The sequence below is a fragment of the Numenius arquata genome, chromosome 2, assembly GCF_964106895.1.
Source record: "Numenius arquata chromosome 2, bNumArq3.hap1.1, whole genome shotgun sequence".
Lineage (NCBI taxonomy): Eukaryota > Metazoa > Chordata > Aves > Charadriiformes > Scolopacidae > Numenius > Numenius arquata.
Genome location: NC_133577.1, coordinates 60799151 through 60825914, shown reverse-complemented (window position 1 = coordinate 60825914; position 26764 = coordinate 60799151). Strand labels below are relative to the sequence as shown.

The window sequence follows — 26764 nt, the reverse complement described above, 5'->3', positions numbered from 1 at the left end:
AAAAAGGCCTCATGGGAGGGTTGTGGGTTGGTTGGAATATGGAGCTGGGGCTGGGGGAGGAGAGTTGCTTTCGCACAACGGGAAAGGTGCAAAAAGCTGAGACTGGAATTAAGAAATTTTCTATAAAATACTTCTTTGCTTTCTAATGCAGCAAATGAATGATGTAGTGCAGAAAGCCATCTCCAAGAAATAATCTGCCTTGGATTTGGCCTTGCTTCTCTTAGAAGTGAGGATTTGAGCCACAAGCACTGGCTGCAACTCTGGGACCATTTTTGTTTGTCCCCCAGGCTTTCTACCCTGCTGCTCTAACGAATGTGTGGGAGGGAAACAGGTTGGTAATGAGCGTGGCAGCTGAGAGACACTACTCTTGCTTGCTGATGTACCACCAGCACTGCTCAGGAGATGACCATAGAGGTTCTGCGAGTAGTCAGGATGTGCATGTAGGTGCCACAGAACCAATGTTTCACAGTACGACAGAGACTAGTTCATTTCAGAAGGATCAGTACCAGAAATATATTTGTCATCTTGCAGGGCTTTGGCCAGGCAAGAGCTGGGGTGGGGAAAGTCAGTACTATGCAGCCTTCCATGCTGTCAAATGTCAATAAAATGTCCATAGGGATTTGCAAGAGCCTGAAGTGTGATACAGAAATTGCAGTAAGTGTTGATTGTCGATATAGAGCTGTAAGAGGCTAGAAGCCAGGAGGACAAAAGACAGAATATGTCGTACTGGCAGTTGTGACACAGATGATGCAGGCAAACCTCCTGCATATCCATATCCATCACTTGTAGGATGGAGAAAAACCTTTTCAATTATGTCAGCCACTCTGCGAATCACCTTCTCTATCAACTTCTCTATCCCAAAACAGTTGGCAGTGGAACAGGAGCGGATTGGAAGCTTGATGATGATAGCCCTCTTCTTAAGGCTCAGTCAGTCTGTCATGTCAATATTCTTCATAGTTAAGCAGGAGCTCAGCACGGATTTCCAGAAATACTGCCTTCTTGGAAAACCTTTCTCTACCATTAATCCCCCCAGGTCGGTAGTGCAAGTCTTGCTGCTAGTCGGGTAGTCCAGTTGTGTGACATAGAACAGAAGCTTGCTGATGATGCTCAACTTAAGTTGTAATTTACTTTATTCAGTGAGCAAGCTCCAGTTCAGGAAGGTTGCAATTTGTAGGATCAGAGCCATGCTGCAGTTCAGTGCAGTTTGGAAAAGGAATCAGCACTGAAATGCAAATGGCAGCTGAAATTGTATCCTGGTGAAACAATTCCTTGAAGCAGCGTGTTAAGAGAATAAGCAGTTAGGCACAGTGACATTTGACTTAGTATTTTGAAAAGCAGAAATAGTGGAAGAAGCTGATATATTGTCTTTTTTTTTTTTTTCCCAAGCATTGCCTTAGACTAGAGAGTACATACCTACTTCTGTGGTGCAGATATGGATTGATATGGCAATTGAATTGAGAGGATGAGTAGATGAACTTTCATCATTTGGAGCAGAAGAAGCAGATCCATTTCTGTCTGGGGTGATCACACTCCTGAAATACCCCTTAATCTCCCTGCATTTCTCCCATCATAGAATCATAGAATGGTTAGAGTTGGAAGGGACCTTAAAGATCATCGAGTTCCAACCCCCCTGCCATGGGCAGGGACACCTCCACTAGAGCAGGTTGCTCAAAGCCCCATCCAGCCTGGCCTTAAACACTTCCAGGGATGGGGCATCCACAGCTTCCCTGGGCAACCTGTTCCAGTGCCTCACCACCCTCACAGGAAAGAATTTCCTCCTAATATCTAATCTAAATCTCCCCTCTTCCAATTTAAAACCGTTACCCCTTGTCCTGTCAGTACATCTCCTGACAAAGAGTCCCTCTCCAGCTCTCCTGGAGGCTCCCTTCAGATATTGGAAGGCTGCTATGAGGTCTCCCCAGAGCCTTCTCCTCTCCAGGCTGAACAGCCCCAGCTCTCCCAGTCTGTCTTCATAGGAGAGGTGCTCCAGCCCTCTGATCATCTTCGTGGCCCTCCGCTGGACCCGTTCCAACAGGTCCATGTCCTTCCTGTGTTGAGGACTCCAAAGCTGGACACAGTTCTCCAGGTGGGGTCTCACGAGCGCAGAGTAGAGGGGTGGAATCACCTCCCGCATCCTGCTGGCCATACTTCTCTTGATGCAGCCCAGGATTTGGTTGGCTTTCTGGGCTGCCAGTACGTACTGCCCAGAAAGTTCTCATCCACGAGCACTCCCAAGTCCTTCTCCTGAGGGCTGCTCTCCAGCCATTCTCTGCCCAACCTGTATTTGTGCCTGGGATTGCCACATCCCAGGTGCAGGACCCTGCACTTGGCCTGGTTGAACTTCATGCAGTTTGCATGGGCGCACCTCTCAAGCCTGTCCAGGTCCCTCTGGATGGCATCCCTTCCCTCCAGCGTGTCGACCGCACCACCGAGCTTGGTGTCGTCAGCAAACTTGCTGAGGGTGCACTCTGCCCCACTGTCCATGTCTCCAACAAAGATGTTGAACAGCACTGGTCCCAGTACCGACCCCTGAGGAACACCACTCGTCACTGGCCACCACTTGGACATTGAGCCATTGGCCACAACCCTTTGAGTGTGGCCATCCATCTCATTCTTCATCCACCGAGTGGTCCATGCATCAGATCCATGACTTTCCAATTTTGAGACCAGAATGTCATGTGGGACAGTGTCAAACAGTGTCATCACTTCAGTGTATCTTTCCGGTCCAGCAGTTTTCATAATTTTTTTCGTTTGTTTTCAGATCTCTGGTTTTTATACAATGTAAATTTACTGGCTACAGCCTGTATTTTTCAATTGCTTCTTTATAAATTCCTTTGAAGTAGTACAGAGGCTAATGGGCTTCAGGTTAAAAAACATTGGTTAAGAGATTTTGGTCATGTGCATTATTTTTTTAGTTTTCCAGTTGCAAACTGTTAGGAAAAATGCTTAGGGCATCAGTTACACTTGTTCGTTGGATTTAGGGGGATTTGAAATTTGCTGGCATTTGACAGTTAAAGTGGCTGGTTGTTCTTAAGTACCTGTAGAGAAATTTGTAGACTTGCAGAGAGTTTAATCTGCTGAAATTCATGTCTTCTGCTTTAGCACAAGCTAAAACTATCTGCAGGTTTTCAGATTGAAAATTCTTCAAATTGCCAAAATTTTGACATCCATATGCCAATCTCTGAAACAAAAACTACACTGAGAACATTCTGAGTCCAGAGTAGTGCACCTCAAAGAGGTTTGTAATTAATGATGAGATGAAACAGTATCCCTTACTCTTGTGGAAAATGGCTATGCTGGATAAAATTTTCCAAATACAGTCTAGCAGTTGCAAGGGGAAATGTCAGTGTAAATGTTTAAATTTTTGCAAAAGTATAAGCAACTGAAAGCAGGGTCTTATGAAAGGAAGCAATGACCAACATAATAACGGGTGGTACAGCTACCTTGTAATGAAAAAATCCTAAAATTATGTAGTACTGTGGCTTTTTTGATGATAAAAGACTGAATTGTGGCAGCTCCTCGCCACTATTAAAAGTTGCAAGTTGTGCTGCAAGGTTTTCTTTTCATTTCTAATAACATTTTAAATTTCACTTATTCTGTATGTGTGTTTCAGGTATTTGTTGCTTCCCAAGCAAATTGTTGAACACAATCATTATAAATTTTGGGCTTCCTGTTTTCAGAAATGAACCCAATTATGGAATGAATGTGATTGATGTACTTAATTTTGATTATGCCTAGTCTTCAGCCAGGATGCTTCCACTGGTATGTTAATAGTAGCATTGCTAGAGGATGTGGGCTGCTCTAACCTTCCTTAGAGAGTCTCCACGTTGCCATTACTGTCAGAAGATGTCTTCAGTAATGAGGACAACATGAACTGACTGATTTCACTCTATAATGGAAACTTTGGTTTAGAATAATTTGTATTAATATTGTTTTAATATTTTTTTTCCCCTGTGCTTTGTGTCCATACTGGGGAAGACATGTATGCTGTAATTGCTGCTCTATGGGATATTTTTAAAGAATAAATAAGTGAAAGTATTTCCTATTGTTCCTTTCTTACAAGAACACATGCTGAACTCTCTAGTAGCTCATTTTATGAGTTTCCCAGTGGAAAAGCTCACAGCTGATCGGCTCTGTTCTCAACAGCAGATGTTCTTTTTCTGCTTGGCTGTAGTAGTGAGCCATAATTTTGTTCTGTGTCTGATGGATCAGTGTTCAAAATTTCAAAATGAATTATTGGTGCAGCCTCCTGGGATTTTTGACTCAGCCAGAGCTGGAGTAAATCTTAAAGTCAAGTCATAAAAAAGAAAATTTCGTGTTGAGTTGGTTTTTACAGATCAAAGGTTCATTGTGTAATGGGTCTACATTGCTCAATTTTCAATTCCTGAATAACTTTGAATGTTACAAGAGCAGTATGAATTCTCGCAGTCCATAAAGGAAGTCTGGAGATTTTTAGACCTGAATCTAGAATTCATAACTATGGAGTTATTGGGCTTTATGCAGGACTAAAAAAGCTACTTGTTACAGTGAATAGGCAAGCCCCTAGAGGAAAAGTAGAAGCATCAGTTATTGAACTGCAAAAAAGTGAAAAAAAAAAAAAAAGTAAAAAAATAGCATGAAAAAGGTATCTTTATTGATGACCTGGATGATGCACAGATTCCACCCTCAGCAAATTTGCAGATGATACAGAGCTGGGGGGAGTGGCTGCTATACCAGACGGCTGTGCTGCCATTCAGAGGGACCTCAGTGGGCTGGAGAAATGGGCCAAGAGGAATCTTACGAAGTTCAACAGAGGGAAATGCAAAGTCCTCCCATACCTGAGGAGAAGTAACTGCATACACCAGTACACCAGACTGACTGGATGGGCAACACCTTGGCAGAGAAGGACCTTGGAAGTTCTGGTGGGCACCAAGTTGAACATGAGCTAGCAATGACAGAGAAAGCCAACGGCATCCTGGACTGCATTGGGCAGAGCATTGAGAGTTGAGGGAGCTGATCCTTCTCCTCAGGCCAGCGCTGGTGAGACACATCTGGAGTGCTGGGTACAGGTCTGTGCTCCCCAGTACAACAGAGACCCAGAAATACTGGAATGTGTTCAACAAAGAACCATAAAGGTGATTAAGAGACTGGGGCATCTGTCATGAGGAGAGGCTGAGAGATCTGGGACTGTTCAGCCTGGAAAAGAGAAGGCTCAGGGGGATCTTATCAATGTGTACAAATACCTGATGGGAGTAAAGGAGATGGAGTGAGACTCTTCAGTGGTTCCCCGTGCCTGGACAAGAGGCAATGGGTACAAATTGAAATACAGGAAATCCCATTTAAAAATAAGAAAGAACTTCTTTACTGTGAGGGTGACCAAGCAGTGGAACAGGTTACCCAGAGAGGTTGTGGATCCTTCATCCTCAGAGATACTCAAAAACCCAACTGGATACAGTCTTGAGCAACCTGCTTTAGCTGAGGGTGCTTTGATCAGGGGAGTTGGACCGGATGATCTCCAGAGGTTCCTTCGTACCCTCAACCCTTCTGTGGTTCTGTATCCCATGTCATTATGAATGATAGGCTTCCACGGGGCACTGTTATTTCCCCTAAACTACAGGGAGGTTTTTTCTCACTGAATGTTGCAGCTCAAAGCTGTGATGTGGTGCATTAGCGCTACCAGATACTCTGTCTCTCTTAATATTCACAGGTTTGCTGGTAAGCAGAATTTCCAAGAGGGTCCTGCTGAGAGTGTGGTGCCACAGCATAACATTCGGTGGCACTTACAGATCATAATGCCTTAACTGGTGTCCTTCCCATTTCTGGATGATGCTGGGTAAAGGGATGGAAAAAGTCCAGAGAGAAGGTGAATGGGGTCTTTTTCTACTCATTCTTTGCAGATCACGGAGAGTGGGGGATACAGTGTTAGTGATCCTGTCCTGCTTGTTGAGGTGTGGAAGCAGAAGGTGAGCTTGTAGAGTAGTAAAGACTCATTCTTTCTACATCTCAGCCCCATCCAGTAGCTAGAAAACACATGGCAGTAGCAGATGTTTGCCTTATCATTTTCCCTACACCTCCCCCACCACACACACAAAAATTGAAAGGAGGGAAAAAAAGCGCCATAGAAGGGGAAGAAGAACCAGAAAAAAAATATCCTTCCAAACAGAGCTGGAGCTTTATTAAAAACCGGCTACCAAGGTAGTGATTCAAATCATATAATCCCTTTTCAGACTACATGGATAATATTTTGGTAGAAACCCACATAATGCTTCTTTCTGTTTCCAGTAACTTTGCTTCTGAAGCACAAGAGCTCACGTCTCTAAAAATGACCTCTAAAAATGAGAAAAATGTCACTTGTTAATACTGTCTATTATTCTTCTGGTATCTGACAGACAAACAATTTGAAAGTCTTTATCGTGTATGGTTTTGAAAGTTCATATGCTGTTCTCACATACGGGCCCTCAGCTTCAGAGTAAACCCCACACATATGGCAGTTTCAGTTTTCACATCCAGGTGATGGATAGGATAGAAATGTGGAATGGCAGTAAGCTTTTTGTGTGTCACATTATCACGGACCAATTTTTATAGGTGTCTAAAAATAATAACTCTCTGCATATAGAGATTGTGTTTTAGGACTCCTGGAGGGTTTTATGTACTTGCTTCTTTTAAATTAACAGTTGGAGCTGAATGAACAATCTGTGAATAATTATTTTATATTAAGTTCTTCATTAAGATGCAGAAAAAGAAGGGGGGGTAGCTGACGAGAAGCTGCAGTAGTACTTTCTATTCCTTACAACTCTGTGGGATGCGAAAATGATGAACAGATGAAGTCCATGATTAGGATCTTAAAGGATCAACGTTGCCTTGCAGACAGTGCTATCTCGCAATGGCAGTTGTTGCTGGGATTTTTGATGTGGTTGCATTCTCACCACAGAAACAGCCCCTGGACAAAATCACACTGTAGATTTAGGCTCATTTCTCTCCAGATAGGAGTTTTTAAGAAGTATGATTGTACATGTGATTTCTGTGTGTAGCTGCCACCTCTTGTCTTACAAACAGAGACTTTTTTTTTTTGCTATTATTAATATTAGCATTGATGATGGGTACAACTTGATGTTGGTGGAGGAGCAATACAAGACACGGTCTCTCCTTTGTCAAAGGACACAGTGCAGATGGACAGTGGTACATCAGCATCTCAGTTGTGATAAACACCCAGCATGCTTAGGCTATAGCAGGAAAGGGCATGCTGTGTAGTGTGCATTTTTTACTGAAGAACAAGTAGAGCATGGAAGAGGAGAAAAAGTAGAAACTGAAATGGAAGGACCTCAAGATGGGTGTGAATGCATAAGGTACACTGTCCTGTAACAGACACATGTTCTGGAGTAAATCTTGCAATCTCTTGACGTGGGGTATCCCATTGGCTTTGGGACTGCATAGACAGCGCCCTTCTTTCAAGATTGTGGTGCCCCTTCTCCACCCCTTTCCCCAACAGTAAGTCTTAAGAGTTGAGAAGAAGAAACTGGAAAAGTTATGCAACTGGACAGTGGATTCCTGAGATGCTCGAGGTCCCAGGGATGGGCTATTTTTGTTGCTGCAGGCATTTAAAAAAATGTACTTCCAACATTTTGTTTTGGAATTATTGCTGGAGTTCTGAAGTCCAGGAATTTTTAGCAAGTCCTCACCATGGGAGCAGAAAGAAACAAATCCAAGATATTTTAATATGGCGCACACACATAGTTCTATTGTTGCCAAAGGGAAGTGCTCTACTTAAATGTCAAGACAATGTTAACAACAGCTGACTTGAGAGAAATGATATGGTGATCCCATCCCAGTCTGGTTTCTAACGGTCAATTGTCTTTCACTGAAAACTCTACCTCAGTCCTTCAATGCTTGGGAGGCGTTTATCATATAATAGATTTGTAACCTGCACTCTGCTCATTTCTTCAAGTCGGGCTTTTTGGAGTCCTTATAGTAGGGTAGATGAACCTTCCTTTGTCAACATTTCTTTTGTGTGTTCTAGAGGGAACCAGTTGAGGTGGCAATCACATAAAGGTGCAGCACAATTTCTGGGTCAGACTTTTCTTCTGGTGGTATTTGGAAGTGCATCTCCTATTTCTCTTTAATTAGAAATCGATGTCTCTTGAGCTCAGTTGCCTTTGCTAGGGAGATAAATAAGCAGTACCATTTTAACTGTTATGGTTCTTCCCATCATGACACTTGATTTCATTTGGAGTACTTTTCTGTTTTCCTCTCACTTGCCTGATCATCCCTCCCAGTATGAAGCTAACTTGTTAGAACCTTTCCCCCTCGTACCTTCTGCCATGTTGGAGTAACACTGATGACATCAAAGGAGCTTTTTGGCTGTTACCATGAAATTGGAATTTAATTTAGTCTTGTCTGCAAGTTTCTCACGCTGCCATAAAATCTTTTATGTGTATTGATCCTGCGGCTGTTTTAAATGCAATTTTTTTAGCTCAGTAGTACATGATTGTTATTTTTCCAGATATTACTTCAGGGACTTCCAGCCTGACTACTTCTCCCATTCAACTGTAATGCCTGTCCAGTCCTTTAATAAAATTGCTGTGTACTACTGGCATCTCAGGCAGATGTTTTCAGCTGACCAGAGTGCATATCAGTACTTACTAACTTTTCTTCACCTCCTCATTTGATGATATTCTTTTGTATGCCTAATTTACTATATTTAGGGCTGTATCACTTTTTTTTTTCTTCAGAAAAGTTTGAATGCCTCTTAACTTTACTTTTTGACTCATCAGAAGCCTAGTATACAGACCTCAGACCCATGCTTCCTCCAAATTAATTTATAGATTCTTCTCGGGCCTCCTTTGTATCATCTTTGGCTCTTTATGGGCTGTTACTACTTCTAACAATTTGATCTGCTCTCATCAGAGCCTATCTATAACTTTCAGTTTTTATCCTATATCTAAACTTAACTCTTTCCCTGTGCCATTTGACGTAACCTAGTGACTCTCTCTAAACCAGGAAAAGAAAAGATGACTCTCTCAAGCTTCTTTATAACTTGATTTTGTTTCTGCTGATCTTTGGTATTTGTTCTATTTTTTTTTTCTATTGAGAACATTTTTTCATTTTTGTTGCTATAACATTTTATAAGCCAAATCCTATAGCCTTTGTTATACTACAACACCTGTGATCTTACATGAGACTATTGATAATTTATAGATCAAAAGTTGGCTCTCGTAGGACCATAACTTAATTTTTATTTATTTCTGATTCAGGTGACAGAAAATGCCCATCCCTGCAACAGTACTTTCACAAAAACATCGCAACAGATGATGTGACCATGTTTTTACTGTTTTCTGCATTTTTTTTGGCTTGCCACCCAGAGAACAAAATGAATTTGGCATTGCTATTTTAGCTTATAAAAATATGTTCTTTGTCTATTTCATGTAATTTGACTTTATTTTATTTGCCTTCTTTCTTTTAAAATGTCACTAATCAGTGACATTTTATTTTATTGTATTTAATTTCATTTTATTTTATTGCATCATGATGCATTAATGAGTATGAACGATTTAAAAATACTGGGGGGGGTATGTGTGCAGTTCCAAATAGGAGCAGGTGGCGAAAACTGTGAAAATCTGAGGTAAGATTGCCACTGTGTCAAGGGGGATGGAAAAGGCTGCCCTCTGTTATAATGTGCTCTGGATGCCGTAGCGGGGTGTAACCTGATTTCTAAATTCCTGGCAGCCGGAAATATTGCTCGGTGAGAATTGCCATCCAGGTGATGCCTTAATTTGTTTCGTCTGTGTGAGGATATTATATTAACGTGGAGCAAGATTTTTGCGTAAGTGCAAGAAAATGACTCACTGCCTTCTACTTTCTGCCAGCATCTAGAATATGGTCGGCACCAATGTATCCAGATTTCTTTTGTACACTGAGTATGCTGAGGGGGTGAGAAAGGTATTAGGGGACATAGCAGCGCAGTTTTGGGGTTTCTGCTGCTGCCCGGACACCAGAGCACTTGCTGTGTACTCGGTTTTCAAAATTAGATTTGGCAGAAAACTGCCGTGTCCTGTGTCAATGAATTCATCTCTTTGGCTGCTATTGCTGCCCGCGGGTTTGCCTTCTGGGCTCAGTAATTGTCAGAAGACTTCTCAATTATTTAATGTGGACGAATGTGTTGCGAGAACTTGACGTCACCATTTGCCTCACGTTGTCTACTCCATGATTCTGAGGCTTAAGTTTTAAGGTCACATGCAAAACTCTCGCTGGTCTTCTCCCGTGCCAGCTTTCCTGCTGCAAGAGACAAGATTTTTTTCCGTCCTCGATGTTTGATGCGCTGTAGAGGGAAGAAGTAGGAAGGAATTGGCAGTATTTACGTTTGAGTTAATGAGCAAGGACAATTCTTCCAATGCTGCCTCCTGCTAGCAAGAGACCACAATGTAATCCTTTCATAAACCTAGTCCAAGCTCTGTCTTACTGTTAACTTCACTTTTTTCTTTTATCCTTTCCCCAAATTCTCCTCCAGTAGTAAAGAATAGGTTTTTAATAAAATAAACACTGTCGGAGTAAGTCCAGCGGAGGGCCACAAAGATGATCAGAGGGCCGGAGCACCTCTCCTATGAAGACGGACTGAGAGAGTTGGGGCTGTTCAGCCTGGAGAAGAGCAGGCTCCAGGGAGACATTACAGCAGCCTTCCAGGACTTAAAGGGAGCCTAAAGGAAAGCTGGAGAGGAACTCTTTATGAGGGAGTGTAGCGATAGGGTGAGGGGTAGTGGTTTTCAGCTAAAAGAGAGTAGATTTATATTAGATATTTGGAAGAAATTCTTTACTGTGAGGGTGGTGAGACATTGGAACAGGTTGCCCAGAGAAGTTGTGGATGGGGCTTTGAGCAACCTGCTCTGGTGGGAGGTGTCCCTGCTCATGGCAGAGGGGTTGGAACTATATGATCTTTAAAGTCCCTTCCAACTCAAACCTTTTTATGATTTTTTGAATTTCCTACCTACACTTATGTCCATCCCCTTTGTTACAGCCCAACATTGCTCTGTAGCATAAACCAGCCCCCTGTCTAAAGTATTTTAAAAAAGCAATCACATCCCCTGTCAGCCATCGGTCTGCTACATTAGATAGAGTTTGCTTTCTCTAGTCTGCCCTTAAATTTTCTTCCTTCATAGATTCTTAGAATCATTTAGGTTGGAAAAGACCTTTAAGATCATCGAATCCAACCGTAAACTCAACACCGCCAAGTCTACCACTAAACCACGTTCCTAAGTGCCACATCTACATGTCTTCTAAAAGCCTCCAGGGATGGTGACTTAACCACTACCCTGGGCAATCTCTTCCAATGCTTGATAACCCTTTTGGTGAAGAAATTTTTCCTAATATCCAATATAAACCTCCCCTGGTGCAACTTGAGGCTATTTTCCTCTTGTCCTATCCTAAAGGCTCTTTTTTTGTATTTGTTGCAGTTAGGTAGAATTCAGGTTTCTTCATAAACTGGATATAAATTAGAGTCCACCAAGGTATCTGATTAAATGAAAGAACATACATCAGGTATAAATCTGTTTTTTTTTTAATCTTGTAAAGCACAAGCCATTTAGTTCAACTTCAAAGCTTAAAGTTTTTCCTCTATGTGGTATTCCAAGAGACATCTAATCTGGGCCTTGTTCAATGGTATAAAAATTCCCTGTGCCTAATGAAAAGGTTTTTCCTGCTTTATCTAAGTATTATCTTTCCTTTTGACAGCATCACATCAATGCCTTGTATTTGTTCTTGAACTGAATAGTGAACGTGATCTTGACCATCTAAAATGGAGGGTTTTTTCATTTAGGCCGATTGAAAGTTCTTATTGCTAGTCCCCAGGACTATAGCCTTTAGCTCTGTTATGGAATTTTGTCCACTTCTATCACCCCACCCCTCATCCAGTTTTCTGTTATGATGCCCCAGTTCTCTGTTGCATGGGAAGTGTCTTCAAATGCTATCATCAGCACATGTCATTTGCTGACTGTACTTCTTGTAAAGCGTCACCGATAGGAAAATCGGGATCTTTCCCAAGACTAACCCAGCCTCTGAGAAACTCAAAAAATGATCTCTGCAGTCCACGCTGACACATCCTCATAGGCGATTCCTGAGATTTTTTTTGTCACTAATTTCGTCCGCAGCAGCAGCCAGACTAACAGTTTCTGACATAGGTAACAGAAGCACCGCAACTGTGAGAAAAAAAATCAGCGTGTGTGATGGCAGTGGGGAAGAGGATGAGGGGACTCACGCCGAGTATGTCTCTGCTGTCTGGAGGACTGTTGTGATAGAAGTGGGTGTCATTCAGCTGCACACAGGTTGAGTTCTTTAGGGACTAATAATAGAAATTTGCAGTCCAGACTGGCCGGTTAGCTTGCTGTGTGTGGTTTGTATGATGAGCAAAGAGCGAGGCAGAGTAAAATGCATTTAGTGAATAATTTGTGTAATGTATGAATGGTGAAGAGTGATAACATGTTTGGACATTTTAAGAACAAGAACTCTTAAGTTATGATATATATATATGTATGATAATTAGCAAATAGAAAAGGGATATAAAGTTGGCAAAACTGCAAACGACAGTAGTGTTGTGCTTGCCATATTCACATTTTGTAATTTGATTCCAGAGAAAAACGGAGCAGGAAGAATTCTAGTCCTAAAGAGCAAGAACTAAGTTTTTATGGCCTTTTTTCCCCTGAAGTTGTATTTCACTTAGTTATATGAAAAAAAATAGTTGAAGAAAAAGGCAGGAGAACTGCTCCACCTTGCACAAAGGGACAGAAAAGCAGAAGTCTTCTCCAGGACAAATAGCTGTAGAGATGGAGTAAATTCACAGTCTATCCCCTAGAGTACCTGATGTATTGGAGCAGTTAAAGAGGCATCTGCTGCTTAAATGCAATCAAGAATTGCATTTTATTGGTTTATTTTTCTTATTGCAAATTTGACATCAGTCTTGTAATTGGATACTTACCCAGTTGCTTTGCTAGGATGTACTTTATTTTCTCTGCCTAGTTTATAAAGGCAAAGCAAAGATGCCTGAGGAATCGGGCGCTTTCAATTCTCAACTGGCGAACTGCATGAATTGTGACTGCAGTGAAATAACTGTAGTGCCTTGTAACCCAAAACAAGTTGGGAACCTGCGTTAGGAGGTGTTTCCCACCAAGCTGTGTGTGGTGATTTGGGAGCTGGTGATGGCGGATGCAAAGTCCTTCTTTCAGCAGACATTCTGCAAGGCATTTCTCGCAGAGGGTCATCAAGAGAGTGAGAGCCCTTACGCTTGTGACGTCAGATGACCTCATATCCTAACAGCCCATAATGCATACCTAAGAAAAGGTGTTTAGATCCCATCCCTTTCTCAGATGCGTGGGTTGTCAGATATTATGGGATGAATCTAGCAGTTTGGTGCAGCTTTTTTTCTGCTCTCCTGCTAAGCTGGAGTTTCTTCAGATTTGCACTTTGGGGGAATAATGTTTAAATAATATATTTTCCATAGGTATATGGATAGACTGTATGTGTAGGCATGTGGGAGGGATGGGGGTGTATGCTGCATTTAAAAAGCTATCTTACGTAACGTAAAAAATATTTTAAAACATGAGGGAATGCATCATGTCTTTCTTACAAAAAAATCTTATTTCTGTTGTTTATTATTTGGATCTGATATATCAGACAAATCTGCTCTGGAGAACCAATTACAGCTTTGGTGCGTGTTGTGCTTGGTTGTTCGGTTCCAGGACTGGGCATGGAGAAAGCAGAAGCAACATCTGTGCAGAGGCTGTATTTTCAGCTCTGGAAATTACTTCCTGACCATGAAACATGCCTGCACTGCAGGATTTTAAAACAAACTCTTATTTGTTGTTTGCTCCCTGATAGTCAGTCCTGTGGAGAAGTGAAGATAGGTCTGCAGCTCCAGGTCTTCTGGCTTTTACAGCTAGTCGCATGACTCCTTTCTTAGCTTGAGGAGTTTTCTGAGGAGTAATGAGTTTTGTAATTTTTTTTAAGTGGTTCATTTTCTGTTGATGGAATCATTTTATTATCTTTTAGAAGGCAAGGCAGAAAGTACTATTCCTAGGAAAGAACCATTGTTTCCTTTTGGAGCATGGAGTGAGTACTGATGAAGGAGAGCAGCTAGGCAGCGCTCCTAGTGTAAATGGAATCATTTAGGTTTAGATGGCTTGCAATTACAGCTTAACCTAAATAGGTTGCTCTACAGGCAATTAAACCTAATTAGTCAGTAATTTATGTTTCACATCCTGTATACACCCCAATTCCCTAATCCCTATCACTACTGTAAATCCACTAAGAATTAGCTGGACAACAGATGGTAGGGAACTGGCTGGGGAGGCCAGGTAACGACTGACGTAGTATTGAAGCCTTTCCCTCTTCACTTTGGAAGTCACACCAAGCATTATCTCCCATCGAAACTGATGGTCATGTAAAGAAGTCTTGCCAGAATTGAAATTGAAAGCCAAAAAAAATTTGGCTTTTATTTTGCTGTCAGACTTAGAATCATAGAATCGTTCAGGTTGGAAAAGACCCTTGGGATCATCGAGTCCAACCATCAACCCTATGCTACAAAGTTCTCCCCTATGCCATATCCCCCAGCACTGCATCTAAACGACTCTTAAAGAGTCTTGGTTAACCAACGACTTGGTTAAGAGCGGTGAGGAGGTTTGAGCTGTTTCAGTAGAAGGCTTCTGAAGGATGGACAGGAAGAGGGGTACCCCATTATTAGCTTTATTTCTGTAAAATACTGCCAATGTATAAAAAGAGAAGGTGATATGCCAGACATTTTGTATCTATTAGACTGATGGTACTTCTAGCTGAGAATATTGTGTTGAGACTATAGCATTTCTTAGACTGCTCAGGTAATTTTTGTGGTTGCTGTGTGTTGGAGTTTGTTGACATACGTAGGCGCGTACAATACTTCCAAGAGTGCTCATTAATTGTGGATTAGCATGTATCTGTAATTATTCTCTTGATTACTTCCCTGATTGAGTGCAAAAATGAATAATATACTTGGTAGCATTCGTGTAAAATATACAAATTAAAGAACAGGATCACAGGTCTTTCGAAAGAAGTTTTGCATTTCCCAGCAGGAGGACAAATGAAAGAATACATTTATTTTCTTTGGCAAAGACACATCATTAGTAGCTGCCACAGCAGATACAAATTTCCTTTGACGTTCCCACTGAAATTAGATCACCTTCCCTCCCTCTGTTTTTTGATGAAATTAATACAATTACATTAACATTAAAAAGAAAAAAAGTAGCATGTGACCATAGCAAAGAGGCAAAACAGATTTCAAAGCAGATACCATCTTTTGTGCTGCTTAAATGCTGTTGGGAGTCCATGTGAGCCCAGAATTGAATATAGTATAAGTCTTCATATCTAAATTATTTTATTAGATGTCAGAGTGAAATATTTTTAAACTGTTTTCAAAGCGAGTTTGTGATCTGGCAGAGGTTCTGAATGCTTGGACATCCACTGTCATTGTGGGGTGTGTTGGTTTATGGGGGAGGTGGCGGAGGGCGTTGGAGGGGTTTCCTGCATAGAATAGATGCAGTACAGAAGAATCTGTTCTTCTGCCTCTATTTTGATCTCTCCCACCTCTGATTTTCTTAGCCTACCTACAAATGATGGCAGGTAGTCAGTGTTTGAGTTTCGCATGTGGGTTTGGGGTTGGTTGGTTTTTTTTATTATTAAAGACTTCCAAGCAGTGTAAAATTGCATGGTGAATACAACTAAAGAATATAGGGGAGAAGATGCAAAACAAGTGTCTTTGAACTGAGCTAGCACACTAGTAATTGTAAAATTAAAGGCTTCTTATATTCTGGCATTATTGTTTCTTTCCTAACTTATCAAACCTGTTTTGGGAAGACTATTGATTTTGGCAGCACACTGATGTATAGATAGAGGCAAGGTAACTTTGGTATTGGGAACCTTTCAGCCTATACACAAGCCAGGCAGATATCCTCAATAACATTATCCTATTTCTTAGCTTACCTGGCTTGTCTGCTTCTAGTAACTGAGAGATCTTTCCTGGTTAGCTTTGGTATCCCTGTAACATGCTACATCGCTCCGTAAGCATTGCAGTTAAACCACCCAGCATCTGTGGTTTATGGCAAGTGTCAGTGCCCTTGACTATCCGTAATTGCTCAGCTATTTAAACTATTTACTTGCCTTTTTTGTTTTGGGCTTTTTTCTCCCCTCATCTCTGAAACAATTGGAAAAAGATTACTAAAATTCAACTATTTTTGTGTGAGGGAGACACCAGGTGCAGTGGATCTAGTTCAGAGAGGACGGAGCAAATTTTATCTCAAAAACAAGCAAAAAAACCCACCCCGACACAGCTAAAACTGAAAAAAAGAAAAAAAAAAAGCAGCACAGTTTGGCAGGGTAAGTTCAGAGGCCTCAAGTTACAGAGAGAGGAGGCTGTTTCTGTTGTGCCACATCAAGAACAAAGCACTTGTGTGAGCCCCTGAGCAGCTGGGGTAGCAGGGAGATGAGGGGAGGCAGCAGCAAGTCTGCTCAGGAGAGTAAACCTGCCCCAGCGCCTCCAGCATCCTCCTGCTGATTGACATAAACACCTTCCCTCTCGCTTGAGATCAAAGTGTCTTGTCTTTGCGCTGTAATGAAATAGTTCAGTACTGTACGATGTGGAAACTCCACGTCTCTAAACACCCTGTGCAGAAAACTGCATCGGACGGGTTGCTTTTCCTCAGCCCTAGCTAAGTGTGCAGCTCATGTCCTTGAAAAGCACCCCTGACCCAACTGGCCTGCTTTCTCCTTCTGCTTTCTCTTAAGTGAACGCAGAAAACTCCTCTGAACAAGTGAACCGGATTTAATCCTGCCTGTAAACTATTACCAGCGCTGCCTCCGTAGCCAGCTGCGGGGCGTTGATCACCGATGAAGCTATGGGAGAGCAGAAAGAAAGATGCCTTTGATTTCCCAGTCTCAGATGACGTAGCAAAGATGTCAGGAAAATCATTTAAGGACCTCTTCACTGACCAGAGTTATTGAGTTTGTAGCGAACTAGGAATGGTATGATGTCGTTTTGGCACTGCTCCTTTTCCCGTGGTAGATGTGTTGTAACTCTTTTTGGAAAGTGCCTGCGTTTTGCATGTCAATCTGCTAATCAAGTTTTAGGTAAACGAAGGCACAAAAGACTTAGTCAGTGCTTCAGTACTTTTCTCAAAAAGCTCAGTTCCAGCTGCACGCACAAATATTTTTCTTGTATATAAATCTTCTTTACCATAACAGAATTTGTGAAGCACAAAATAATTTTCCTTATGCTGTTTGTTTGGATTGCTTTGGGGTTTTTTTCTGCATTATTTCAGAGGAGGGGAGATGCCAAAGAGTTTGTGTGCTTGCATGTGTACGAGTCAGTGACTGAATGCATGTTTTATTCATCTCCTCATTTTCAGACTGGAGATATTGCGGCACCCAGCAGGCATGACTCAGGTGAATCAGTGCCACTAGCGAAGCACTCTGGTGTTTCATAGCGAATCCTTTGCCCCATCTGACTGCACTCCTCTTTGAAGTTACTGTGTAGCTTGGTTTTTAAAAATGTTCCTCCTGTTTGTGGATCTTCTCCCCCCCTTCCCGCCCCCAAAAAAATAAAAAAAATTTAAAAAAAAGTAATAGCTGAAGTAGAAAGGAAACAAGACCAAGAAGGAGGTAATGCTGAGACGGGAACGCAGAATCACAGAATCACGTGAGGTTGGAAGGGACCTCTGGAGACCATCTAGTCCAACCCCCCTGCCAAAGTAGGTCCACCCAGAGCAGGTCGCACAGGAACATGTCCAGGAGGGTTTTGAATGTCTCCAGAGAAGGAGACTCCACCACCTCCCTGGGCAGCCTGTTCCAGGGCTCTGCCACCCTCAAAGTAAAGAAGTCCCTCCTCATGTTTAGGTGGAACTTCTTATATTCAAGTTTGTGCCCATTTTCTCTTGTCCTGTCCCTGGGAACCACTGAAAAAAGACCGGGCCCCTCCTCTTGACACCCACCCTTTAAGTATTTATAAGCATTGATCAGATTCCCCTTCAGCCTTCTCTTCTCTAGACTGAAAAGACACAAGTCTCTCAGCCTCTCCTCGTAAGGGAGATGCTCCAGGCCCCTCATCATCTTTGTAGCCCTATAAAACACTGTTTTGCGGAGGATGGAAATGGAAGATTTTAAAGAAGATAGATGGTATCTCCCCATCTCATATCTTCCTGCCCATTCAGGATTCATCTCTGTGGGTTATCCCGTGCCACTCTGCAGTGAGACAGCAGCACAGCTGTCAGATGTCTTCCACCCCCTTCTTATTCTCTTAGCTTGAATTTAAATATTTTGAAGGTTAATACACTTAAATTCACACACTGATTTTAACAAGAAACCCAAGTTTGTGGGCTTCAATGTAAATCACTGGATTGCCAAATAACTGAGGTTAAATTTTTGAATGGTTGTTTATGCCAACAATTTATAAGAGTGGAGGAAATAAACCTTTTCTGAACAGCTTTCCTAACAGAAAGTGTGACTTAAGCCAACAGAAATGTGCAAATACATAGCGTAGTGCCAAAACTGCCTTACATGAATTAGATTTATTATACACCAGACAGAAAGAAATTCAAACATTCGCTTCAGCCCTCATTCTGTGTTGAGATTTGAGGGGGGGGGGGGGGGGGGGGGGGGGGAGGGGGGAAGGGGTGTGTGCAATCTGTGTAAGATAAACTGCTTGGGAAATTAAACTTTGGAAGAACCCCCCCACCCGTGACATTTTTTGCAGTCATGCTCATGTGATCTCCTGTCATTAGAGCGCGGGTGAACTTTCCGAACCCTGACATTGCAACTCTGCTCAGTGTCACAGCTACAGTATGTCAAGCTCGTAACAAAATAAACCTCCCACCGGAAACAGCTTCTCTTTGAAGTTCCCAAACTTGCTCTAGTCTTGGTTTTAAAAAAGCAGTATCGTATATCAAATACACTGAAAAGTTATTTCAAGCTACTTTTCTGTGATAAAGCACTATGGTTTGGCCATAGCTGTAAGTGCAGATATATTCATTGCATTCCAGGCTTTGCCAGTACTTTATTTTATTTATGGCTTGCTGCATTCCTTTTTTTTTTTTATTTTTTTTTATTTTTAATAACTGTTGGTAAAATTTGTCACGTTGCTCTATGCTAAAGACTTCAACACAGTGGTAAGTTAAATTTAAAACCCTTCACAGTGATCTATGTGCTATATTGGCTAGCGCAGCAGAGAATGCAGGGGGACAGCACTGGTGAGGCCACACCTGGAGTATTGCGTCCAGTTTTGGGCACCTCAATCCAAGAGAGATATCGAGGTGCTGGAGCGAGTGCAGAGGAGGGCAACGAAGCTGGTGAAGGGCCTGGAGAATAAATCTTATGAAGAGTGATTGAGGGAGCTGGGACTGTTCAGTTTGAGGAAGAGGAAACTGAGGGGTGACCTCATCGCTCTCTATAACTACTTGAAAGGACATTGTAGAGAGGTTGGTGCTGGTCTCTTCTCACAAGCAAACAGCGATAGAACAAGAGAGGATGGATTCAGGCTGCAACAGGGTAGGTTTAGACTGGACATTAGGAAGAAATTCTTCACAGTAAGAGTGATCAGACACTGGAAGAGGCTGCCCAGGGAGGTGGTTGAGTCACCATCCTTGGATGAGTTTAAAAGTCGCTTAGATGTGGTGTTGGGGGATATGGTGTAGGGAAGAACTTTGTAGAGTAGGGTAGATGGTTGGACTCGATGATCCCAAGGGTCTTTTCCAACCTAGATAATTCTATGATTCTATGATTCCATGAAATGTGAATTAGCTACCCTTTGTCAGAAATAATTTTGTCTTGATAAAATTGGAAAGTTAAAGCCGTAATGGCAAAGCTCAGCATGTACGTGTGTACAGAGTGTTCCTGCCGAAGCTAACACTGGATGCACTGGCAGAGCTCTTACTTGCAGTGGCCCTGATTTGGTGAGATGCTTGACTGTAAGCACAGTCTATAGTTTCAAGTCTGCACATGGCTCCTTGGTGGCTTCCCATTTACCTTTAAATCCTTTCTCTCTCACTGTGGTGATAGTGAAAATGTGGCTAAAGCAAGGTTTTAGTTACTTATCTTATTGAGGTGTACTGCAGGCAGTCAAAAGTATGTTCTCTTGAAAAAAAATTATAATCATACATACCCATTCTTAAGTTCTAAAGGCTGCTATAAAGGTGTTAAAGGACCTTAGCATGAGAACCAAATTTGTGAACACCATTATGAATTAACTCAGTAATGAAGTAAACACCTGCTTTGGTAAACTTGCTGGTTTGGAACCTGTGTTACTTGTTTTTTTCCTCTTTGGCATCTTTTTGGAGAGGATAAGGTCATACTTCCTCAGTGACCCACAGCATTGCATGGCTATTATGTCACTAATATAATCAAATGCTCTGTAATTTCTTACCTTTCTTCATCCTAGTACAAAGATTTTGTCCAGAGCCTTTGTCATTTTTATTCTTCCCAGGATACTAATGTTTTTGCACTTTTAGTCTAGTGGAAAGCTTTAGTTAGCTTATTTGCTAATAGCCTGTAAAAATGAGAGCACAGCGTCTGCGTTGTAAACCTTTGGTTGAGCTTCAGACCGTGATTTACAGGGGTGTTGTAAGATTCTGTCAAACTGTCCTCAGATGGGGATGCACAGCCTTCGGAGGAAGCCGGCGAGGGCTCTGCGGGACCCTTGCCTGCACTCGATAAGCGTGGTGCTCTCTGCGACACCAGTGTGATAAAAGGGGACCTTGCGAGCGTTTCAGCCGTCAGTGCATGAAGCCAGGATTTCCATATTTTACCTTCCCTTGCTGGGTCTGCAGTGGCTGCCCGGATTGTGTCAAGGCCACATTCTTTCCACTGCCAGAGGTGTTTACGGTGCTATCAGCTGTGAGCTGGGAAACACAGAGCTCTCGGCAAGGGGTTGGCACACGAACAGGGAGAGGGGAATCATCTCAAATGGCATGACCGCATGGATGTCCTTGGGTTTATATTAATTTTTTGATGAACAACTCGGTATTAAATTCAGGAGTCTGAGAATGTTTTTAAAAGCCTTTCAGTTTACCGTAACTGCAGTTAAAGTAATGATTCTGAGCTTGCAAGAATCAGACAAACGCTGATTAAAGGTTAAACAAGGCCGGACTCCCCACCACCCACCACCTCACACCCACAGAGGCTACATCAGACATGAAAGCAATTAATGTAAAATGGGGTCTTTCTTTGTATGCTGTTATCGGGAGATCAACTGAATTACTACCTGGGAGGCCTCCTACCTTAGAGAAGTCCTGTAGGGCAGCCTGTCGCCTGTCAACCCTCTGTGCTGGATTTATTCCAGTAATGGCCAAACTGGAACTTCCCACCCCAGGTTGGGCCTCCATGGGTTTTGGTTTGCTTGTCTCTAGTCTCCAAACTGAAATATGGAAGGATTTCCAAGAGGGAGCAGCCTCTCTGGGAGAGCAGCGAAGGGGCTGGTGACTTCCTCGAGGTCTGAGTATTTACTTCACATGGGGGGTTCACTAGTTTTGCCTGTTGCTGTAGTTGGGACAGTAGATGAATTATCCCAAATAAAGCTTCAGGTGAGCCTGGCGGGGGAAGGCATAGCACTGATTAGAGAGAGAGAGAGATTAATTGCTTGGAAAGCAGCACAGTGCTACTGGGAAACAGAATCACAGAATCAATCTTCTTGGTTGGAAGGGACCTTTGAGATCATCGAGTCCAACAAACAACAAACACAACAAAAAACACAACAACAAAAAAAAAAACCCCAAACAAAAAAACCAAAACAAACAAAACACACCACCAAACACCAAAACCAAACCAAAATAAACACCCACAATCACACACGACACCCACCCACAAACAGACACAAACCAACAGTCTCGGGCGCTAGAGCATGCCCTGAAGTGCCATGTCTACACGTTTCTGAAATACCTCCAGGGATGGCGACTCCGCCACCTCCCTGGGCAGGCTGTTCCAGTGCCTGACCACTCTCTCAGTAAAGTCATTCTTCCTAATATCTAATCTAAACCTCCCCTGCCCCAACTTCAGACCATTTCCTCTGGTCCTGTCATTATTCCCTTGGGAGAAGAGGCCAACACTCACCTCTCTACACCCTCCTTTCAGGGAGTTGTAGAGGGCAATGAGGTCCCCCCTCAGCCTCCTCTTCTCCAAACTAAACATGCCCAGTTCCCTCAGCCTCCCCTCCTATGATTTGTTCTCTATACTCCTCACCGGGAAATAGCAATAGGGAATGCTATCCATACAGGAATAAGTAAATATTTGTAGCAGAGAATCTGCAAGCGGGACTGGTTTTCTCCCACACTGTTGTCAAAGTAACGGGCTGCCTTTGGGTAAGTTACATTTAACATATGCATATTACAGGGAATGTCAGTGTCTGAATAATCCTCAGAAACCGTGAAAAACGAGATTCATTTCAGAATCCTGAATTTTGGCTACCTACCTGGACTTTGTGTTAATTAGAAGCTGAAATTTCGTTAGAGTGGAGCTTCTGAGGGTCTCCCTGGGAAGTGTCACAACAGCCATTTCTTGTCTTAGCTGAAGAGCTCCAGGGTCTGCAACAGCTTCAGAAGGGGTAACTCGCGCACTTGTCATATGGACACGGGGAGGCTGGCTTTCTTTGGAGTGAAAGATTGGAACGGATGGAGAGGCATCTTACAGCTTCTGAAGACAACACGGTCCTCTGGCTGCCCATTTAGGTACAGGTGGCTTATTTCTCATGAATCCGTCAAAGTGTTAGCCTGGCACCAGTGAAAGAAGGCATGAAAATTTTCTATTTATTGCTGAACGTAAGCTCTACCGGAGGCTGCTCTAAGCAGAATCACTGAGTGGGATTTAGTTGTGAAGTCTGAAAATTGTTTATATTTAAAACAGACGTGACGTGTTGCAGACCTGAGAGATAGGAGGAGAATTCAGAAAATCTGTCTCGTCTGTCACCTTTGTAGCTTTAAATTTATTCCCCTACAGCTTCAAGTGGAGGCTTAAGACCCATAAAATTATGGAAGGATGGTTTTGTTGTTTATGTGTTTTATGAAGTCAATAAAGAAATCTTAAGCAGAAGTGATTATACCTGAAATGGCAGCAAGGAAATAGCCGTTCTCTTCTCCGTTCTCTGATTCATTCCTATGTCAGGATTTACAACAAACTCAATTAAACACACACTTTCCTCATAATTGCCCGTGTGCTAGCAGAAAGTAAGTCAGTTGTCGGGAGTTTTGCTCATTTCTGGGTTGGCTGCCTGAGAACATAAGGATTTGGGGAGAAACTGTGGAATGACCCATAAATTTTCTTAATTGAATTGAGCGTAAGCTTTCAAGCTTAAGATGTGAGCAAGGAAAACTTTCCAGTTTCCAGGCAGAGTTGTCTCAGTGCAGTTATTTACACAGTGCTGCTTTGACTTGCTGTTAAAAAATCACACTGAGGTAGAGTTTAGGAATTGAAAGAGCAGTTTTGTAAGCAGAAAGTGCCTCGGTTTCATTCAGTAAGAGGAGATGTGGTGAGGGAGGGAGAAAGCGGGGGCAGCCAGCAGGGGAAAGAAAAAGGACTATTACTTCAAGCAGGTTTGCATACGTCAGTCAGTGAGACCTTCATCCTGTAGAGCCTTAGGAATTTGCTTTGCTTTACACTGCTGCAGTGAAACAGCTTAAAGGATGTAACATATGTGGCCCTGGATGGCAGGTCAACCTCCTCCCTCCATCTCTCCCTCCTCGTTGTTACCCTTTTTGCATGGTTCTGACTCCCAGTATTTTGAGAAATAGAATCGAGGGGATTGAGTTTCTTGCAGAAAGCTACTATAAAATTTCTCATCCCTTATTAAAAGCAACCCTGGAGCTCCTCACTTCGGGGTTTAAATGTGGTGCATGGAGGACACATCCATCCTTCTAATATTTGTTCTGGGGGGAGTGTACTGTTGCCCTTCGCATTTTGATGTGAATCGGTTAAGAGACATCAGAAATAACTGAAGGAGTCTTTGCTAACAGCAAAATGTGCTTTAATACAAAAAGATGCCTGCTTAGTCTGCATGCAGTCATGTTGATAGTACTATTTTAGCTCATCGCAGAAAAAGTAACTTACATTATGGATTTAAAACGTTGGCATTTTACATTAATATTTGGGGATTTTTCTGTGCCCAGTGGAATGTAATACTTAGGAGCAATATTTAACAACTATTAAATATAATACAATTAGTAGCTGCAGCTTATAGTATTATCCCTGCAGGATTTGAACATCATTTGTACAGCATCTTAAGTCATTTACCTCTTGTCATCATGAAATATTTGTGTGAGATTTTACTTAAAATAGCACAAAATCTCTTTCGTTATGTTCCAGATCAACATGCAAGAAATCTAGCCAGAGTAGCCAAATGAGTGGTGCATCTTCCATACCCTGCCAAGTTACTGGTGTATTGCTGGAAGTTTTCTGTCTTTCCCTGTAGTCTCAGAGATTTTGTCCTCGCATACAAAAGTTTCAGGCAACCTGACAGAGTGACAAGGCACGATGATGGAGAGGTTATAGTGTTGATGCTCGATAGCAGTCTCTGAAACTGAGGTGCAAGGGAGCCCATGGCTGCTCAGTGGTATAAAATAGAGGCAAGAGCTTACAGTTGCTTTCTCTGCGTGCCTTGGGACTTGTTGATGGAGAGGGAGTACCACGAGGTGACAGACTCCTGCTTTCTGCCGGATCAGGGGTTAGATGCACAGTGTTCTTCGTTACTGTGTGCTCGCAACCGCTCCCCTTCCCTAAGAGAACTGAAAACTTTTAAGCAATTATTTCGGAAGCCTGCAGTAGCTTAAGGAGAGCAAGAGAGGCCTCTCTTTTTTTTCAAGGAGGTATTCGTAGGCAAGAGGGGGAGAAGACGGTGCCTTTGCCTGCGCTGCTTCCCGCAGGATTACGGGTCTCCGGGCTGACGACGCTGCTGCAGGTTTTTAGTAACACCAGCCTGGAGCGCACAGGCAGGGTGGAAGGCTGCATTCCTCCCCCTCCCGCCCAAGGCTTTTGCTTTTTTGGGGGAGGTGGTGGTTGTTTTTCTGTGCCTGCTGACGTCAACAAAATTGCCAGATGGCATTTCAATGCTTTGCAAAGAGACAGGAGCCTTTTATTACCGGGGTCACGTGGATCCCATTCATTTGCATTCCCAGAAGTGGTCTAAAGCTTTCGCTCGCTGTGTAGGCAAAGAGCGCTCTGCACCTTCCAGAGACCCAGAGGGCCTTCTGTGGGATGTTGTTACCTTAAGTGGATCCTATAAGAGGTACGCGTAGAGGAAGGTTTTGCTTTCACCTTCGTTTGGCTACCAAATATTAAAAGCCTCCAGACGGTTGTGTTTTGCAGAGGTTTTCTGGTTTGTTTGGTTTTAAAAAAAAAAAAGTGGCAAGAGAATACTTTTGCAAAGGTAGGGCAATAAACAGACCTAGGGCTCAGCTCTGAGAAAGTTACTTGTAGTCTCTCAGATAGAAGTGACTCAGTAGCTTGTGGAACAAACAGACAAGTCCAACACTGTGACAAATATTAGCAGAGAAAGAGGAGTTACTGGGTTTAGATTTTGAAGCTTTCAGGCTCTAACATTGAAGCTGGACTGTGATGTGATCAGTGCATTGAAATGGAACGTAGTCCCTTTATACTCCTGAACAGATGACTGGGAACTCAGTACCAGATGCACAAGATTAAACCAATTTACTTTGCTGTGTTTGAGCCATCCCCGCAGCAGCTGGGCAGGGGACATGGCAATACTTGAAGGCCAGAACAATCTCTTACTGACGTGGTAACTCCAACGGTAGCCCTTGTCTGGCAGCTAACCCAGAAGAGAAGGAGCTTGTGATTAGATTTTCGCTGGACTGAGACCTTGGAGGAGTGATCCTGGATGAACCTACAAAGCCCGCAAGGGAGCACATGGATGCTGGAGCAGGAAAAGGCAGGCTTAATCTTGGGGGGCATGAGGCAGTGGAAGCCGCCTCCTTCTTGCAAGTTATGAAGATGGTCCTTGGACTAGTTTCTTGCATCAAAGGGAGGAAAACTGCATTTCTGTCTGAGAATGAGGAGCGGGAGCGCTTTTTATTTTTCCCTGTAGGAAATGGAAGAAGGTACCTCAGCTGGAGCATATGGGCTGTGTGGCGAATAAGAAAAGAAGAAAGGAGGCTAAGTAGGCTCGTTTTCACTCCTACATGACAATTGTAAAACTAAAATTCCCTAAATCTCATATAGATTACCAAATTCAGATGAGATCAACATCGGCTCCAGAATGAGCGATAATCTTGGCTCACAAACCAGCTTTTATTACATCACTATTTTATTTCTACCAATTTCAGCTTTAATATGTGCCCCTGTGGTGCCTCCTTGCTCAGAATACACTGCAGTGACAAAGATGTGCATTAAGTTACCAAGGGCCATCTGTCTGAAAAAAAATATGGGGCAACATAACCCTGTGATCTTTCCAAGTGTGAATATTTTATGGCTTAACAAAGTGCTATTGAAAGGCATGAAACAAGCAGCATCACATACTCCCCTTTCCTGCTTGATAAGCCATGTGTTAATATTGCTTACCCTTGTCTTACCAATTTTCCAGCTGTACGACATGCACTAAGTTCTGGTGATTTATCATGGTATTCTGTGTATGTTAAACATTGCTGCAATTCACATGGTGTTAAGTGGTTACAGAAGAACACACAAATAAATACAGTGAATTATTGGACTCTTTAAATTTGGTACCATTTTATTCATGACTAGGAAGTGGAGAAATTATTTTAAGCTGGCTCAGAGCAGACTGGTTGAT

General features: G+C 42.5%; 1 protein-coding gene across 1 annotated transcript in view; it reads left to right on the top strand.

Moving 5' to 3' along the window:
* The window catches only part of PDE3A (phosphodiesterase 3A), a 277318-nt gene that overhangs the window by 187452 nt on the left and 63102 nt on the right, over positions 1 to 26764 (top strand). The window lies entirely within an intron of this gene.